Source organism: Balaenoptera physalus (assembly GCF_965194825.1).
Source record: "Balaenoptera physalus genome assembly, chromosome: 8".
Lineage (NCBI taxonomy): Eukaryota > Metazoa > Chordata > Mammalia > Artiodactyla > Balaenopteridae > Balaenoptera > Balaenoptera physalus.
The window spans coordinates 100132351-100144670 of NC_138887.1; the positions used below are offsets into that span (position 1 = coordinate 100132351).

General features: G+C 52.0%; 2 protein-coding genes across 4 annotated transcripts in view; one reads left to right on the forward strand and one right to left on the reverse strand.

Moving 5' to 3' along the window:
• Positions 1 to 12320, forward strand: part of SND1 (staphylococcal nuclease and tudor domain containing 1) — a 421659-nt gene that overhangs the window by 340310 nt on the left and 69029 nt on the right. The gene's annotated exons all lie outside the window — the stretch shown is intronic.
• The window catches only part of LRRC4 (leucine rich repeat containing 4), a 59205-nt gene that overhangs the window by 36721 nt on the left and 10164 nt on the right, over positions 1 to 12320 (reverse strand). The gene's annotated exons all lie outside the window — the stretch shown is intronic.

Consider the following 12320-nt stretch of genomic DNA (forward strand, 5'->3'; position numbering starts at 1 on the left):
TTTTCTTCTAAGCTGCAAAGTGGCCTCCTGCTTTCAGATCGTCTTGGCAGCCAGAGTACGGAGGGTTCGAGGCTTGCCATGGGTGGGAAGTGCTAGTGGCTCAGCTCCTAATATATTTGCAGCAAACTACAGAACGGGCCCTATTTGGAGACGAGGCAGCGAGTGCAGCAGGTGGCAAACAGTCCTGCTCCACTAGGGCCCTGGATGGGCACTATCTTCTTCCTTCAGCCAAGGCAGCCTCAGTTCCTGCTATGCCCGAGTGCAGAAGGCATTTCTGGTTTTTTAGAAGCTTTTAGGCAAAGATGGGAGAAGGCAAAGCAAATAAAATATGGGAAACTCAGTCTAGTTAAAAACACTGCCCCGTCAAACAACCTAAAATAGAGCTTTTCCTTTGTCAGAAGAATTTAGAAATCTACATTTCTCCATAGAGCATTGAGTGCAAAAATAAAAAGGATTATAAATAGAAATAAGCATGACCCATTCAGCTTCCAAGGACTTGAGCGTACAGCCTTCTGAATACTGCCTTAGAGCATTTTATAGCTATGAGGCCTCTAGGCGTTATACTGTCCAGTCCAGACGGTTCACAGTGGTTGGGAGCTGAGGCCGGAAGAAGGTAATCACTAGGGCACATTCACGCGGTGATTCATAGACCTGCCGTCTCCACGCTCCCGTTGTATTGCTCCCCTCTGCGCCTCCCAGGCAAGAGCCACCGCCACCTGTCCATCCACTTGCAGCACAGGTGGCAATAACTGGAGACTGTGACATCGGTGGCGTGTAAAAGGGAGTCAGGTGAATGTGACAGGTGGACAGAAGCGGTAAGCACGTGTGTTCTCTACGCTCCGTTGTGAGAAAAGAACAAGAAGCTAAGTCAGGAGGAAGTCCTCCGGGGCCTCTCCGTTCTGTAAGGAAGACTCGCTGGACAAGGGTGCCGAGAGAACGGCAAACAGGACGGGAAGGCCTGCCAGAGCGGGAGGAGGACAGGTGTCTGACCCACCTGGAATCGTCCACTGCTTTTCCTGACATGTGAATCGTAGAAAAGCTGCTGTCTTTCTTGCCAAAAACTAAGCTTCACGAGAGCCCAGAAGAAACAACCACGGAGTGCCAAGTCGAGGGTTTTTTCTTTTTCCTCTGTGTCCGTGTGTTGGGGGTGAGGAGGGCAGTTTACAGAATTGCTTTGCTTCGCTTTTCTCACTGAGAGGGGTGGGGGGTAGGGGTCAGATTTCCTAGCTGGATTGCCCTTGAGCTCCTTGGGGAGCTGGGATTGCCCCCCAGGCTCGAGCTCTGTGTTCTGGTCACGTTCAGCCCAGGCACAGGGTGGCCCCCCGGCCGCCCTCCCAGCACCCTGTGCTCTTAGACCTGCTCCCTCTTCTGTCACAGGAGGCTGATCCGAAAGCCATGCCGTGGTATCAGGGTCTGGGCTTCACCTCCACCCTATAGCTGAGGCACGTTACCCATCTTGTTAGCGGTGATGTCTGTCTGTTTTTCATGGGGTTGTCAAGTGGGGGAGGAACAAATTACATTTTCCGGCAATTTAATTTTATTAACTCTGACTTTTTCCCCCTTTTTCCAAAGCACAACTAAATGGAGCTAAACACACACACAAGGGCTATATTTGGTCCTGATGGTGCGGTAGAGTAGGGAAGGCACAAACATAGAGGATTGTCTGCTACCTAGTAAACACAGGGAGGTGTCAGGGCTGGAGAATTCAATAGTAATAATAAGCATTTGTACGGTGCAATGACAACTTTGATACAGGGCATAATTTTCTGGGGATTGCTATTAATTGTGCTTCTGCCTGTGAATGGCCCCCTGGTGAGGGGCTGTGAACACCACGCAGAGTTAAGCTATATTAAACGTCAATTAAAACAGCGTAAAATAGAAATGGAATAAAATATGCAAAGGTCAGAGTGGCTGTGAACACGCAGACGAGAGAGGGGAGAGAGGGACTAGGGCCTGGTGAGCCTAGTACACTGGCGGATTCATGCTCCTAGTGGCTCTAAGCTTTTGAGTTTTCAGGTTTAGAAGGTTTGCCGGAGAGTGAATAATGGTACCCTCCAGCTTCCCCCAGTTCAGTTCTTCCCCAAAAGGGTTTCAGAAACTACTCATTGTGGCCAGTAAGAAATGAGCAGAGACAACCAGGCAATCTGCCAGCACTGTCCAATAGAACTTTCTGTGAGGATGGAAGTGTTCTTTACATGTGCTGTCCAGTATTGTAGCGTCTAGCCACTTCTGGGTACTGTGTACTTGAAATGTGGTTAGTGCAACCGAGGCACAGAATCTTTAATGAAATTTAAATAGCCACGTGTGGCTACTGGCTACCATATTGGACAACGCGAGACACTCGCCCACGCTGAGCACTCAGGAGATGTTCGATTGGCACTCTTCTTCCTGAACCAATTTGTTCCTTCTCCCACACCTCACACTGTTTTTTTCAATACTTTTTTTTTTTTTTGACCCAGTCTTCTCATGCTTTTGACTTAAGCTTCCAAATTCTTTCATAAGGGTCACATGCAAGGCCAAGAAATGAGAAAGGAGAACAACACCTGCATCAAACCAGTCAGCCGTGGCCTTGTCCTTGCCCCCTTTTCTTCTGACAGCCCAGAGTCCAGCTGATACCAGATGTTTCCCACTCTCCCAGGCAGAAAAGAAGGGAATGGCTTTGGATCTCTGGCTGAAGATCAGATCTACGGCGCTGTCACTGTCCCCACTGAACATCTGATTCAGTTGCCGAATCTGACCCTTGAGTTCCCCAGAACCTGCAGGGATTGCAAAATTCCCAGGTCATCCAGGGAACACTCACCTGAGGTCCCTGTGGCACCTGAACTGTGAAAATACCTTTTCCCATAGCTCTTTCAATACCTGTTGAATGCTTAGACTGAGTTCACTCATTGCAGTGCCATAGTATAGTGGAACAAAGCACTGGACTTGTAATCAAAACCCCATGTTTAAGTCCTGGCTCCTCCATTTACTAAATCTATGACCTTGACAAGAATCACTGTACCTCCCTGGGGTTTCATCTTCCCCGATAAAAATGACTCGGCTAGAGTGAATGACCTCTAGGTGCTGAGAGGACCTAGAAAAGAGGTCCAGAGAAAAGACCCCCCTCATTGCCGTGAAGCCCTACGCCTCCACTCCGTTACCCCTTCAGGTGTCAAGCCTGCGTTTAAAGCACCCCTTTCCTGAGGCCACCGAGAGGCCTCACCTGTGTCTCATTACCACTGACTCGCACTTGGAAGTTGTCTGGCAGCACAGACACGCCCTGAGCCAGAACGGGTGGCATGCCCCCTCCCCCCGCCAATTACTGTCACACCCCTGTGCATCTTGGGGAGTCGACAACAGTCCCCGATGACTGTGGGTCATCCTCAGAGATGGTGTTTTAGCAGAAGACAGCAGGAGTTTCTTGGCTTAGGCAGTAGGTCCATAAAGAAAAGAAGGGTTTGGGAGATGCCCGATGCGTGCCGACCGTCCTGGCTGGCTACTTGTTCGCCAGCCCCCTCCTCCCAGCACTCACTGTTGGCTGCTTCAGGGATTGTCCACAGCTGCCCAGAGCCCCCGTGGAGCTGCCGGCGCTGCACAGCTCACGGGGGCCCTGTAGCGTCTCTAACTGAGGAGCCGGTGAGCAGACGCCCTCAAGAGGGGTATTTTTAGCTGCAGCGACACAGCCTCATCTTTTTGCAGGATGTCTAGGGGTTTTTTAAATGAAATAAGTAAGACTGAAGACTGGGTCCCAAACCCCAGCGCCCACACCCAAGAAGTTTTGGTGCACCCCACTCACCAGAGGCCTCATTAATCCTGCCTACAGCCGGGCGCTGAGGCTCAGGGTTGGCCCAGAATACCAGGCCAGAGAGACAGTGTGCAGAGGGAGGAGAGCCAGAAATAGAGCAGGCCTAACGCAGGCTGGCCTGCTGTGAGGTGCTGAGGGCCCTCTGGGCAGCTGCGAACAACTCTCCTTCCAAGCCTGTCAGACCTTTGATGGGTCTGGGGGACCGAGTGAGTGGGCCTCACAGTTAGGACAGCCTTGCCTTGAATGAGGGATTCCGTTCTGTGGCTTGCTGACTTCCTAATGCTTTTGTTTTCCTTCCCTTCATCCTGGTCTGTGACTCACCTTTTCCTTGACTTTTTTTTATTGTACACCATGTGATGGGGGGCTGTAGGACATCCGTGGAGCTCGTGTCAGACCCCATAGAAGAGCCCTGGGGTGATGAGGCAGTGGTTCTCAGCCCCGGCTGCACACTGGGATTGGGAGCTGCGGGAGGCTTAGGAAAGATACTAATACCCGGGCCTCCCTGGCTTCATCGAGCACCGGATTTTTATTTTAAGTTCTCCAGGCATATTAGGTGATACCAAGGAATAATTTTATTAATTGTGTTAAGTGTGATAGTGGCATTGTGGTTATGTAAGAAAATGGCTGTGTTTTTTAGAGATGCATTGCTGAAGTATGGAAGGGCTAAATGATATCATGTCTGGGCTATGCTTTAAAATACTTCAGCAGAGAGAAGGGGGGATAGATGAACCAAATATGACAAGTTCAATAATTGTTGAGCCTGGATGGTTGGTGTATGGGAGTTCATGGCAATTCTCTATTTTCCGTGTTTCACATTTTTCAAATTGAAAGGTTTTTTTTTTAGTAATGAAAAAATTTTTTTCAATTAAAAAGCTCCCCAGGTGATTCTGATGCTCATCTCAGGTTGAGAACCAGTGGTTTAAGAGATTAAATTTGGATCCCCACACCGCAGATCAGCTCTGATCTTGGATAACCTAAGACCTTTCAGGATGAGTTCCTACGAGTATCTGGACCCCAAACTCTTGGGTAGGTGAGGAGCAGGGTGGGCACCAAGACCAAACCAGACCTGTGTCTGTAGTCAGAGTTCACAGGGGACAGCTGGACTGCTTTGCCTTTTGCGCCCAGTGACCTCAGTGTCACCCAGCCCCGAGCGCTGTTGTGCCGTGTAGTTTGCCTGCCAGCGCTCCCACACTCCAGCCTGAGGACCTTGCTCGCCACACAGGAGATAGAAGACAGCTGCATTGTGACACATGCCACCGGGGGGGGGGGCGGGGTCCTGATTTCCTCCATGTTCAACACTATCCCTAATGAAGTTCTGCTGAAGCCTGCCCCTCCCCCTGCTCCCGGGAGTCCCCGTGTTCTCAGCTCTGCCTGCAGGTCTGTGATGGCTCTTTTGTGTCCTCAGTGCCTCTTCCAACTCCCAAGCAGAATTTTGCTCCGGCTGCTCAGCAGTGGGGCAAATAGCAGCTTGCTGCAGCCACACTAAATGGAGCTCGAACTAGAAGCTTCCATGCTACGTTTACACAGCACAGCCTTGCTTAGGACCCTGGCTTAGCAGCTCTTCGTTCGGGGGGGCTTTGCGATTTACACCTCAACGTTCAGTGAGTCTGTGTGTCACTAAGGGAAGCTGAAGCAGAGAGTGGGCTACAGACTGCCAAGGTCAACCGGCTCGGAGCTTCACTACCCGTAGTATTTACCGAGAGCCTGGGTGCCCTCCTTCCCACTCCCAGGGGAAGCCTTGACATAGTCCTTTCAGCAAATGCCAGCTTGAGAGAAGTGCGAAGTCACTTCCTGCGCCTCTAGGAGGGCCTGGAGCAGGTCATCCCCCCAGGGTCTGAGTCAGTATTGGTCCTGCCGCTGTCCCGTGCCTACATCCAGAATTCCAACGGGGGGAGTTGCTTCCCCATAAGAACGAGCAGCCTGGGAGGCGCTGTTTGGATGGGAGGGGGCAGAAGCTGTCCCTGATTCTGTGCTGCTCCCGGCACGTACCTCCCATCACCACACTCAGACCATCCATCGTAACTGTTCCCCCCACTGTGCTGAGCTCCTCAAGGGCGAGGCCCAAGCCTTTCATCTCCGCTGTTCCCCAGTGCCTGGCATAGTGCTGGTCGCCAGACGGGCTCTAAATAAGCGTACACATGAATAAGTGAACCACAGAAGGGCTACGGCCGGGAGTGCCAGTCAGCTAAGGGTCAGAAACCTAACAGTGAAGAAAGTCGTTTCTCATTCATTTAGGCTTCTGAACCTAAACTGGGTGCTGATCTGGAGTCCTGCCCGAATCAGTTTGTAGAGCAGCCTATGACGAGGGAAGGTTGCTGTTCTTTTCCCACCTTCCTTAGGAATAAATGGTATTCTCTCTGTGCCTCGATTTCTCCCATTTGATATTCATGGGCCTCTGAACATCTGTCCTCTCTCCCTCCTTGCCGGGGGCTCTGAGCAGGCTGCCGTGTTTGTAGGAGGGTTTCCCTGTGTTTTCTCAGGGCCGTCAGTCGAGTGGCACCTGGCTAGTTTTCTTGGAAGTTATTCTCTCCTGAACCTGAATGAAACCTCAGGACCCCTGGCTCAGCTTAAGCAAAACCATGTACAAGAGGCGCTTCTGGAGTTAGTGACAGGACTGTCCTGTCTGAGCACTGCGTCTTCTCCCTGCTCTCTCAAGTCCAGAGCAGAGGCTGTCATCCTGGGCGTGCCCTCGGATCACCTGGTTACATTTTGAAAATATCAAAGTGCCGTCTCCTCCATATGTGATCTGGAGTCAGGACGCTGGTATTTTTTAACAGCTCCCTCAGTGTGGGGAATGTGTACTTGGGACTGACAACCACTGTCTTTTCAAAGCATCTTCACCAGGAGGAGCTGTAAGGGCGCTGAGCGCCCGACTGCTGGCCTCCCCCCTCCCCCACCCCCCACCACAGGAAGGTGGAAGAGCAGAACGAGTGTCTGTGGCTTCCGGCGCCCCGGGTCGCCTCCCTTAGCCAGCTCTGAGACGCAGCTGCCATCCCAGACCGTGTGATGGACCGTGCCGGCCTACCCACACGCGCACACAGAGCCCAGGGCTGCTTAACCTCGGGCAGGTGACTGGAGGGGGAACCGTGGACAGCGGTTCGATTTAGTTTCGGAGGGCATTAGTGAGGGAGAACAATCCAGAGCTGTCTCTGCAATTTGTTGAAATGAAGGTTTTTTTTAAAAAAAAATCTAGCTCAAGGGATTCTCACCTGGGTTACACCCACCAGCTCCCAGGCGTCACATCCCACCCCGCGGTAGCAGAAGCGTCTGCCTCAGCAGTTAGAGGCAAGGCCAGACACCAGTTGAAATCCCCGACGGCGTCCTCCCCTCCCTCCATCTCTTGTCAGATATTTCAAGCTTTAAGTCCTTATTCGTGCTCTGCCTACTTGGCTGGCTGTTCTTGCACTTGAGCGGCTTGTTGGCCTGGACAGGTCCAAGCTGTCGGAGCCGTCAGGAGCTGCACCTCCCCCCTCGCGTCTCCTATCTGAGCCAACCTTGACTCACAGTAGTGCAGATGGCCCCGGCCTTATCCAGTGACGCCCGCCACTGCCCTCCTCCTCCTGTCCTGCTTTCCCAGCGATGGAGGGGCTGGGCCAGGCCTGGCCTGCAGGTCAACCTGGGGCTGCCACGAAGACCACTCTTAGTTCATGCTCTGGCATATTCACCCAGACAACACGCTAACAGAAAAATGTTTTTGTTTTTGTTTTAAATCTGAACCACATAGGACACACAGGACAAGGGTACAGCAAGGTCTAAGTTCAGATTATGCAGGAAACACTTTCCGGCCTGCATGAGAGCTAATCTCTTTTTGCAAATAGCCTTAGTTTTACCCACTCTGCTTCCTAACTATTCCTGGGAGCTGAGAGAGAATGAGGCGAGAGCAGGTGTCAGAAATAAGCGTTCCTTCTTTTCCTCCCCTACTCTCCCTTTAATGTAGACTGGGCAACTTCTCTACAGCGCCTCGGACTCTCAGACCTGCTCCCTGTAACATACCACTGTAATCAGTTCATTTCCTTTCTCCTTGTCCCTCTCCAAGAGAGATGAAGTGGCAGATGACGAACGTGAGAGGGGTCGTGGGTGACCTTGTACACGAGAAAGACATGCCGCACCAGGGCCGGCCTCACTCTGCCTTTCCCGGTGCTAGGTCCCTGCCGAGCTGCAGACGAGGCACAGGATAAGGGTCCCATTTAGCAGGCTCGGCCTGAGTGGGACCCGCAGCCATGCCCTCTGGCAGCAGCCTGCAGCAGGGAGGGATGCTGTGCCAGCAGGCTCCTCAGCCACTGGTACAGCTTTGGGTGGGGCAGTCAGCGCAGATACATTGGCTCATTCAGGTCGTCTGTAAACCTAAGGGACCCCAGCAGCTATTGGCATGCCATTGCTCCAGCAATACCAATATTCACGTGATTTACCCTGAGGCTTAGCTGCTACCCACATTATTTCCAAGCATTCTTCTCCGTTGGAGAAAACAGTCTGAGGCTGCTTCAACACAGCCCCTAAAGCTAACCCTTTTCATGGGGGAATATCAGGACTGAGATATACGGTATCTTTATTGGCACCCAAGGACCAATAACATAGTTGACTAAAGACAAAGGCTGCCTGCAGAGCCTCTATCCCCCCAGTTAGAACCAGTCATTTGATGAGCATTCTCATGTCCTAGTGAACGTGAGACGGTGGATGGGATGGAATTAAGGGGCCTGATTCCACTCCAAATATCATGGTTACCTACAGCCTAGGGTTGGGGTCTACTCTCTTCCATCCGATTTGCTAAGTAAGGAAGAAAGATCTTTTACCCTAGTCCAGTACCTAGGGACCTTTTTGTGTCTCTAAAGCCACATGATAGGTATCACCAAACTGGTCGATTTCCTGTTCTTCAGGACTGGCCCTGTTTTCCGGGGCTTCTGTCCAGCACGGTATGTTGCTTTCTCTTCCTGCTACAGTTGCTGCTTAGCCTGTTAGCCCCAGGAAACTTATTCTCTTGGATCCATTTTCTTCTCTTCAAGTATCACCACGTTTTATCGACCTGCCTGCTTTCGTTTTTGATCCACACGTCCTCGTCATTTAGAACCACTAGACTAAGAGTGACCTGCAGGCACAGTCCAGGTTCTTGAGTTGGGTCCCAAGGGTCCGAAATTGACAGGATTTGTCTAAACCCTTAAAGTAACCTTTTTGTAGCCAGAAACCTTAGCAGATACACTACCCCCTCACCCCACCCCGTACCCCCGGTGACAAAGGAGCCTTGGAGCCGCTGAGCGCAGTGTCTAGAGGGCAGCAGAGCTCCAGCGGGGGATGCAGGGATGCTGCCATCTCCTTCCGGCCCAGCCTCTCGTCCTGGAACAGCGGCTCAAAGGCTTGGAGGTTGGGGTAGGGAGGTTCCGCCCTCTCAACTCACTGTAGCGCTGCCTGTAAACCTGCCGATCTAGGGACCTAGAGAGCTGCCTGCACTGCCCCCATCATCTGGGTGTCTGCTTGACGCCAGGATGCCCTGGGCCCGAGGGGACTGCCTAAGTACAGCTGCAAGCTGCCCAGCTAGATTGTTCTTGTTGTCCCAGCCCAAGGCGACCTCTCAGGCTCCGTGTGTGGCATTCACTGTAACCTTAGGCATGAGAGATGGCACTGTTCTCTCTGGGGGCAGGTAGGGAAAAGATTCCCTATCTGAGTCTTCCTGGGTCTCAGTTCCATATGGAACAGCACCACCCTCCCCCGCCCCAACCCGTCAGTGTCTCCCACTCCGCACACCCGATTCTGCCTCAGGCCATTTCCCAGCCGCAGCTCTACTGGGGGCAAACTCTTTACCCTCGTGGTACTTTGTAAGCTGGAGCTGTGAGGCCCAAACTTCCAGAAGGGAGATGAAATGATCTCGTGGGGCTGACAGGTACAGCACAGCCAACATTTGTTTTGGGTGTTGATTTCCACATATTAAATGATTCTCGTTGCCACTGCCACTGAACTTCCTTGCCCCTGTGTGTGATGGTCAGGTTCTATATCAACCATGAAGTCCGTGCAGGGACGGAGCGGGAGAGAGCTTTACTGCTGTGCTCTGGCACCTGAAAACGGTTCTGTCTCCAGCACGGAGCTGCCAGTGGGGAACTGCTGACACTCTAGAGAATTGCCAGGGAGACCCCTCCATCTCCTGCCAAGCTAAACAAACCCTGCCCTGCACGGTTCTGAATCACACCTCCCTGCAGATTCATTCCTCCTTCCCTGGCTCAGCTAGGGTACCGCCTTATGGGAAAGTCCTGGGTGTCAGCAAGAGAGGCGTTTGAGGAGAAAGGAACTGATGGAGGAAGGGGGAGTGCCACTCAGTCATCTTTTAAGTAGAAAGGAAAAGGTCAGCGGAGCCACACGGGGCCTGGGCTACATCAGTGTTGACTCTGCCTTGCTGCGGCAAAGGGACCGGCTCACCGGGGCCAGCAGTGGGCACTGCCAACCCCATCCAGCTGCCAAGCACAAAGAAACGCGTGCTCTGTATACACAGATGGGTCTGCATGTCAGCATGAGCCCGTTTTTAGCCCTTGCCCAGGAAGGGCAGCCCACGATACAGTAATTTAATTAAATTTGCTTCTCTCCATGGCCCGCATATTTGAAGAGGTTTGGGGGGGAAATGAATCTGGCTGAGGAACATTACCCTGCTGCTCTGGCACTGCCCCAGAGCTGAGCCGCAGTACCATAAAGGGTCTCACCATCCTGAACACGGCCCAGGGCATCTGTCTGCACGGCAGGCTCTCTGGCCGGGCTGCCTGCTGGCACATCTGGCAAGGCAGCCTCTGGAAGCAGTGATCTCCGTCACAGGGAAGCCACCGGGGGCAAAATAAGGAGTCTCCCCACCCCCTACTCAAGACTTGCTGGCAGCAACCTCAGCAGTACTTAGAGCCACGGTATTAGCTTTTTTCCCCACCATCTTCAGTGTATGAGAAGGGAGAGGGCAGGATGAGAGGACCCCACCCCTCAACTGACACTGCAGCTTCAGTTATCCCCCCAATTTCGGTGTTAGCCCACACACCTGTGCTTCTGCCCGGAACGTGATCAGTATTTAGGGACCTGAAATTGACTCAGCTTTCATATTACCATGTTGCATATCTCAAATGCGATCAGTTTTTGTTCATTATGCCTGAGCTTAACTCATTCCCACACACCCCACACCCCTGTGACCTCCCCCAGCCTCCCAGCCAGTGCCCACTAGTTTTGCATTAAGTTTATCAACTCCTCAGGAGGTGCCTAAGCTTTTACTTTATCTTGTCTTCTCCCTCCTGTCCAGAGTGTCTGCCCTTTCATCTTATCACTAACCTCTAGCCTATCTCTCATCCTTTTTTTCGTCCCAGGTCAGCAGTACCATGCCTTGGAGAGGTACATTCTCTGGTTATCTTTCTGTCCCCGCAACAACAGCACATCCTCCTGGCTGGTAATCTCTCCTGTGTAATGATAATAGCAGCACCTCCGAGAGAAAGGGAATTTCTCTGGCACTGTTCATCTCAACACCAGCAGAACACAGGCTGTTGCTTAGGAGTGGGAATCATTAGAGTCAGGCCATTATTGGAGGGGACCAGTCTCTAAGGGAGCTAGCAGAAATTACTGCTCCTTAATAGACAGAAACTCATTTGCTCAAAGCCCCCGCCCTCCTCTTTATTTCTCTGCATTCCCCACCTCCCCTCTCTTCCCAGCTTTGAAGTTGAGAAGAGAGGTAACTCCACCCCATCCAAGATGGCAAATTTCTGCTAAATTAACTTGGTTAAAAGAGATCCTTGGCTGAAAGCGGCTGTTTTTTAGAATGTTTCTGTTGGGACTTCACTTGAAACCATCATGAAGGAGACAGATTCTAATTAAATATATGTGATAAAATTCTAGCCAGGGCCACTCCGTTTCCCAAGAGGGGATTTGTTGAGATGGGGGAAGAGGAGACGTTTACTAGCTGCAGGCCCCGAGTCAGCCTGGGCTGTCTGAGCTTTCCCTGTGAGGGTCTCCTTGCTTACAGTAGCAGGGAAGGTAGAAGCAGAACTCTAGACGTCCCTGCTTCTCCAGTGGTCCACTTGACCTTGAACGGACCTCTGACGTGATTGAGCTTCTGCAAAACTTCCTTTCATGGGATACCTGTTCTTTACAGCTCTTCACTTTTACAGGGATGGGGAGGGCGGCCTCAGCCACAAGTGCTCCTTCTAATTTGTTAGCTGTTTGGGCAGCCATCAGAACTCCCATGCCCTGGAACACTCATGGTTGAAGAGAAAGGAAGAGTTGCCTGATTTCTCAGCTCTAGCTGTTTGAGAGAAGTCAGGAATGGGCACCATCTGGCTGACAGCATTAAGCACAGATAAAAGTACTGGCCTGGAAGGCCTTTCCCTTCTTTCCCTCCCTCCCTGGAAGCAAAGGGTAAGGGACTGCACCAAATTGCAAACTCCAGGGGGCACTAATCACTTTGTAGCTTCTGTCAGTGGCGCCCCCTGGAGTTGTAAGTCACAGTGGCCCTGCCGGTGCTAGGCTGAGAACCCAGAGACCTGGTCTCCACATCACCAGCTAGCGGGCACTGGCAGTCACATCCCCCTGG